At 39.8% G+C, this 7,663-nt stretch overlaps 2 protein-coding genes across 7 annotated transcripts in view; one reads left to right on the forward strand and one right to left on the reverse strand.

The window, feature by feature from the left end:
- LOC131102701 (G-protein coupled receptor 183-like) overlaps positions 1 to 7,663 on the forward strand; it is a 71,943-nt gene that overhangs the window by 27,066 nt on the left and 37,214 nt on the right. The gene's annotated exons all lie outside the window — the stretch shown is intronic.
- Positions 1 to 7,663, reverse strand: part of gcgra (glucagon receptor a) — a 52,012-nt gene that overhangs the window by 19,596 nt on the left and 24,753 nt on the right. The gene's annotated exons all lie outside the window — the stretch shown is intronic.

The raw sequence follows: 7,663 nt of genomic DNA on the forward strand, positions 1-7,663 counted from the left end.
CACACACACATTAGAGTGTGTCAGCACTCATTGCAAATGTCACGTAACACATGAGGCAAAAGAGGAAGAAGGCAGGGTCACATTGCGGCTCTATAATGACAAAATGGGAAGGTGTAGTATCCTCAAGAGGCGGCCTCGAGCACGCTATTGTGAGACGAACCGGTCCCATTTCCATCCTGGTGACTCATCACGGCGTGCTTGCTCACTGTGGTCCGACAGTCGTTTACACCAAAGGTCACTCACCTTGACATCGACCAGCTCCGGAACACCTGCTGTGTTCAAACTGAAGCAGGAGAACGGGACGAAATCTGAAACGTTTCTGCAAAAAACACTTTGACCATGGAAACATTTTTGGCTAAAACGTTTCAAATTCCATTCGGTTCTGATCTTTGTGGCCCGACATGGTGGTAAGAGATTCAGAATGACTTTTTTTTTTTTCTTTCTCCTCAGCTGTTTTATCTGTACATACCAACAAAGGCATGAAAGTCTCGCTTGTTTGCCGGCTAAAAAAATATTCTCGATCACTGCGCTCCGCTGGGAGTGGGACATCAGATAGGATCTAAAGCAAAGAGGAATGCGTTCTTAATGGCCTGTTTAGTGGAAGGACCACAGGAAGCATTAGCTAATTACCCCGGCTGTCTACAGAGATCAGATAAACCTGAGTGGCGACATCAGGCTCGGTCCTATATTTTTCTGTAGTCATGCATATACTGTAGTATGTCATATGTATGTATAACATTTATACATAAAATCACAATGATTACCATTTGATTTTTTTTCCCTGTCAGTAATCTGATGGTCATTTTTGACTAGCATTTTTGCGGCACACCCATAAAAGCAGCAGAGTGATCCTCTCATATAGAGGATCTTTCACCTGTGTTTTGTTTTTTTTTTTGTTTTTTTGGAAGTAGACGACAAGCATTTTGTATCACATCCTGGTGTATAAAGAATCTTTGACATTCATTGCAATAGATCATTGAAGACAATATAGAGGATCTTTGACAGCATGTTTCTGCACATTAATAAAAACAGCAGAACAATCCTGTCATCATTTTGAACAAGGTGCTTAAAGACATCAGAGCGATTAGTCTCATATAGAGGATCTTTGACGTTTTTTTTTGTTTTTCGGAAGTAGACGAGAAGCATTTTGTAGCACATCCTGGTATATAAAGGATCTTTGGCATTCATTGCAATAGATCATTGAAGACAATATAGAGGATCTTTGACAGTATGTTTCTGCACATTAATATAAACAGCAGAACGATCTTGTCATTTTGAACAAGGTGCATAAACACATCAGAACGATTAGTCTCATATTGAGGATCTTTGACTGTTTTTTTTTGTTTGTTTTTTGGAAGTCGACAAGCATTTTGTAGCACATCCTGTTATATAAAGGATCTTTGGTATTCATTGCAATAGATCATTGAAGATAATATAGAGGATCTTTGACAGTTTGTTTCTGCACATTAATAAAAACAGCAGAACTTTTTAAACATGGTACATGAAGACATCAGAGCGATTGGTCTCATATAGAAGATCTTTGACTGGTGTTTTTTTTGTTTTTTGGAAGTAGACGACAAGCATTTTTTAGCACATCCTGGAATATAAAGGATCTTTGGCATTCATTACAATAGCTCATTGAAGAGGATCTTTGACTGGTGTTTTTTTGTTTTTGTAAGTGGACAAGCATTTTGTAGCACATCCTGGTATATAAAGGATCTTTGGCATTTATTGCAATAGATCATTGAAGACAATATAGAGGATCTTTGACAGTATGTTTCTGCACATTAATAAAAACAGCAGAACGATCTTGTCATCTTTTTAAACAAGGTGCATAAAGACATCAGAGCGATTAGTTTCATATAGAGGATCTTTGACTTTTTTTGTTTTTGGGAAGTAGACTAGAAGCATTTTGTAGCACATCCTGGTATATAAAGGATCTTTGGCATTCATTGCAATAGATCATTGAAGACAATATAGAGGATCTTTGACAGTATGTTACTGCACATTAATAAAAACTGCAGAACGATCTTGTCATCTTTTTAACAAGGTGCATAAAGACATCAGAGCCATTAGTCTCATATAGAGGATCTTTGACCGGTGATTATTTTTTTTTTTTTGCACAGGATAATTTGACGAGGATTTTGCAGCACATCTATAAAAACATCAGCGCAATCCTGTGTTATTCTGTCTTTAAAATGATCTTTGACCTTTTGCAATAGGTCCAAGACAACATAGAAGCTCTTGGACAAGCGTTTTTGTACCATTCTTTAAAAACAACAGGTTACATTATGTACAGGATCTTTTTGTCCAGTTTTTTTTTTGCTTTTAACAGCAAAGTGCTCTTGTAGCATAGACCATCTTTGACAAGCTTTTTTTTTTGCAGTAGATCTTAAACCGCTGTTTATATAGAGCAGTGGTTCCCAAACTTTTTGCAGCGCCCCCTTTTGGAGGTGAAATGATGACTTTTATATATTCCCATTTTTAAGCTACAACCATTTGAAATAGTAATATAAAAACTGAATATTTTCCTGAAAACAAATAAATCACATCCATGTATTTTTTTTTCTTCCCTTATTGTGAAAGGACTGTTGTCTCACAGTCAGCTTGTGTGTATTGAACTCTGTCACTGATCACACAACTTTAGCTTGTTTTCCTTATAAATGAAGTAAACCTGGTATTAAACACACACAGGCTTGTTTACAACCGTTTGTTCTACTTTCTGGCACCAAAGTGGAGGACAATGATTAACCGGCAGATTTCTCCCACAATTGGCAGTAGAGCGGGAGGTGACCCATGACCTCGTTATTTTGCTTGTAGTGTCAGCTCCGCCTTACATGGTGTTTTTTTTTTTTTTCAGAGCTTCAGAGATATCTACACAAGGGTTATTAAGTATTCATCACTTTCCCTTTGTGTATTAAATATTGATATTTTGTGCAATGTTTGAACCATGGCAATAAATATGAGATGGGGAAATGAACATTTACATTTAGCGTCACTAATTTCCTGCTTACTAGTCAAAACTGGAACAGATGAGAAGCAGGAAAGACATGCCCGCCTGAAGAATGCATGCTTTTATTCCAGCAGATGTCATGTACTGTACATACAGTATGATATGTTTGCTAGGATGTCAGGCTGCCATTGGTAGAAGCAAGCTAATTATGTTGTTGTGATATGTTATATATATATATATATATATATATATATATATATATATATATATATATATATATATATATATATATACCAAACAAATGACTGCCTCAACCATTTAAATGAACACAAAAGCTCTAACAAACAATTTTTTCACCTGGAAACGCTTAACACGTTGTCAGAGGTAACGCTTAGCATTCGGCTATGATACATTACTTTCAAAGGTAGGAAACAGCTACTATAAGGCTGCTAGTCTGAGTCTTGTTTCGGTACAGATTTTTAAAACTGTTGCCGATGGGATCTATTGAGTTCTAGATGTCAACAAAGGTACATTTTATGAAGCTAGCATGTTAGTTCGCAAAGTTATGCATTGGTTTGTGATTTGGCTGTTTTGTGGTTGAGGTGTTGAATGTGCATTTTGACGTCAGAGGGTGTTTATTTGTCTACGTGAAGAATTGAATAGAATTCAGATTTTGAAGAATTTGATTTTCTATCCATCCACCATGCTGGAGGCTATCCCAGCTGTCTTCGGGCGAGAGGCGGGTACACCCTGGACTGGTCGCCAGCCAATCACAGGGCACATATAGACAAACAACCATTCACACTCACATTCATACCTATGGACAATTTGTCACACAGTCGCCAAATAAGCTAACATGTTTTTGGAATGTGGGAGGAAACCGGAGTAAAAATTTGTTTTTTTTTCCCAATTTGGTGAAACAGACTAAATAGTTTTGGTAATAACACTTTTTTTTCATTAAGTAGCATAAACCCTGAACTTTTTTGGATGATAAACACTCAGTTAAATTGATGTCATTATTTGAATGACGCCAGGATAATGACACATATCTTTTGTGCTGAAAAAATTCACGACAATATCGCTTTAATAAGGTAAATAAACAAGGACATTGGTTAACTATTTCAGGACAATTCAACTGCATGTTGTCCCATTGGTGCCAACACATGCTATTGTTTGTTGAAGAGCACTCGCCATTCATTTGCTTGCACGCTTTTACAAATGAAATAATGAAGCGCTGTACGCATTCAGAGTAGAGGACTAGAAACAAACGCCTTGGCTAACATTATAGTGGAAAAGTTGAATATTCACAAATAGATTACTGCCAAAACAAACACAGTGGTCACGTTTTTAATAAGATAATATCCAAAAGTTGTCATATTTTTGGTCAAAGTGACATGACCCCATGAATATGCACGCTATGTACCTCCGGGCTGCGGAATGACAGCGTTCCGCCGTCTGATAATGGGGTGAGGAAGAGTTCAGAGACAGAGGAGCATCATGTCGTGTCACGCTATGCACCTCGGCTGCTGGGACATCTCGTAAATCTCAACGTGGAAATCTGTTTTGGTGCGCAGAGTAAAAAGGTCTTGGTCTGTAGGCTATGTTTTGAAAACGACTAGCCATTTTTCGCATATTCATTCATTCATTTTCAACCGCTTTTTCCTCACAAGGGTCGCGGGGGTGCTGGAGCCTATCCCAGCTGTCTTCGGGCGAGCGGCGGGGTACACCCTGGACTGGTCGCCAGCCAATCACAGGGCGCACATATAGACAAACAACCATTCACACTCACATTCATACCTATTGTCAATTTGGAGTCGCCAATTAACCTAGCATGTTTTTGGAATGTGGGCGGAACCCAGGTATTCCCGATTTCCTGACTGTGTGGCCAACATACTGGAGCCTATCCCAGCTGTCTTCGGGCGAGAAACGGGGTACACCCTGGACTGGTCGCCAGCCAATCACAGGGCACATATAGACAAACAACCATTCACACTCACATTCATACCTATGGACAATTTGGAGTCGCCAATTAACCTAGCATGTTTTTGGAATGTGGGAGGAAACCGGAGTACTCGGAGAAAACCCACGCATGCACGGGGAGAACATGCAAACTCCACACAGAGATGGCTGAGGGTGGAATTGAACCCTGGTCTCCTAGCTGTGAGGTCTGCGCGCTAACCACTCGACCCATTTTTCGCATATATTTTTTGTAATTATTACCATAATGGCACGGCGGTCGAGTGGGTTTTCTCCAGGTACTCCGGTTTCCTCCCACATTCCAAAAACATGCTAGGTTAATTAGCGACTCCAAATTGTCCATAGGTATGAATGTGAGTGTGAATGGTTGTTTGTCTATATGTGTCCTGTGATTGGCTGGTCACCAGTCCAGGGTGTACCCCGCCTCTCGCCCAAAGACAGCTGGGATAGGCTCCAGCACCCCCTGTGACCCTCGTGAGGAAAAAGCGGTAGAAAATGAATGAATTACCGTAATGTCTATAATAGCTGTACTCCCGCAATGAGCTTTTATTAGCTGACAGACATTATAGCTCTTTCGAAGTTAGATTCATAGAAAGTGGAGCAGTAGCCACTTAACGGCGGGACTACACACAATTAATGACACCTAAACACGTCTCGCCTCTCTCACCTTGATACGATCCAGAGCGTCTCTGTGAACGATGGCTTCCCCCGGCGCTAAGCTGCTGTATACACACGCCGCCAAAAACAAGCACGTAACCTTCGCCACTGTGGCCCTGACCTAATTTGGTCACTCCGTGGGGGGGCTCTTGGTTGTCAGATGGATTTGTTAAGGACCGTTCGCTGCATGGCCGACGGCGTCCTTTCTGTTCTGCCGTATTTGAAAAATATGTACGGTCGCTCTTACCTCCATGCAGTACATTCCATTGAATGTTCATATATATCATGTAATAACCACAAGGCAAATAAATCATTGTGGCTGTGGTTGACCTCCTGATGTATCATGAGTGGTCAGCACCCAAAGGCTTTAAAGTGAACTCAGCTGTTGGTGTGAAACACATGGACAGTGAACTCATCAGCGGTATTCATGCTGGATGTGCAGTTAGCGCATTACCGCTATTACAACATTGGCCATAACACAACACATGTGTTGTATACAGTATATATTTTTTTTAATATTGGGTTTCATGATTAAGGGGTGTGTATTGGCAAGAATCTGGCGATACGATACGCATTACGATACTAGGCTCACGATACGATATATCACGATACTGTTTTTCTTGGTTTGTTTATCCGTATGCCAGTTAGCGGACTACTCTTTGCTTCTTTGCCATTGGTGTTTTTGTGCCTTTTTTCCAGAAATGTCTGTCTTCAGGCTTCTGATTGGCTAAAACGGCCTCATCAGTTGAGGTTAAAGTGCCTCAAATCTACATAGATGGCGACTTTTGTTCCATTTGTTTGCTATCGCTTTTCCAGAACTTTCTTCAGGCTTCTTATTGAGCTAAAGTGTTGCCTTCAGGGGTTATAGGTCCACCTGCATACGTGAGTAGGGGTGTGTATTGGCAAGAATCTGGCGATACGGTACGTATCACGATACTAGGCTCATGATACGATATTTATAGGTTATCACATGGTTTGTCTGGTATCAGGCCCAGTATCATGCCCCCAAGTGTCAGTATCAGCCCGAGACCGAAGGTCATGATTACTATTTAATCATGAGCTCATTATCGCGTACTATTTAATCAAAAGACCATTTTATTTCCAGAACATTTTCAGTTTATTACATGTATTTATATCTAAACAGACGGCAGCAAAACAAACGCTGTGTGTTCACGCTTGTGCGCTGTTCTCTGATTGGTTGTTTCACGGGCACGATACCAGAGCAGCGCGCTATGAGTGGACAGCTACGGGGGCTGATACTGGACATGGTTAAACTCTATATTTTATCAGTATCACTGCCCTGGGCTTTGACACAGTATCATTTCGGGCTTTTCCCGTATCATTCATGGGCGGTTTCTAGGGTACAGAGCCAATTAATACTGTAGTATGTGATAAATCACGATATATCACGATACTGTTAACAAGGCGATTTTTTTTTCTTGTAGTTAAAGATTATTTCCTGGAAAAACTGAATTACACCAGCAATATGCACTTACTAAACACATTTTTATTCCATTAGAACAGTATGTTATGCTACTATCACAAACTTTTTCCTCTGTAAAAACTTAAAGTGTAGCATTCAGATAAATAAAGCTTTCACATCCCGCTTTAAATTTACCAAAAAAAAAAACCCATAAAAAACAAATAAATTTAATTTTCCTGCTCAAATGTTCACATTCTATTAGCTGTGAAAAAATGCATAGTATACAGTCCCTGACTTATCCACCATCAGAAGAGTATTTTTGTGGAACAAAGTAACTAACATCAGTGAAAAGTCATTTTAATATGCTTGAAATAACCATTATTTAACAAAATAGTCATATCAATTTGAAAAACAAAATACCTGCAATATCACAGTACTACTTTTGTAGTATACAAAAGGACCTTCACATTGCTTGCTAGCGGCAGGTCCTCATGGTGTCTCGCTAAGTAGACTCGCAGATTTGTCGTGTTTCCCAAATACTTTATTCTTGTAGGCCGCAGGGGCCGCTGTTATGTGCTGGCATTCTGCCATGTTGAACTGTGTTTACGTGTGAGGACGTTTCAATCTCGTCAATCTCGTTCAATGTCCTTACC

This window comes from Doryrhamphus excisus, chromosome 15, assembly GCF_030265055.1.
Source record: "Doryrhamphus excisus isolate RoL2022-K1 chromosome 15, RoL_Dexc_1.0, whole genome shotgun sequence".
NCBI classification, from domain to species: domain Eukaryota; kingdom Metazoa; phylum Chordata; class Actinopteri; order Syngnathiformes; family Syngnathidae; genus Doryrhamphus; species Doryrhamphus excisus.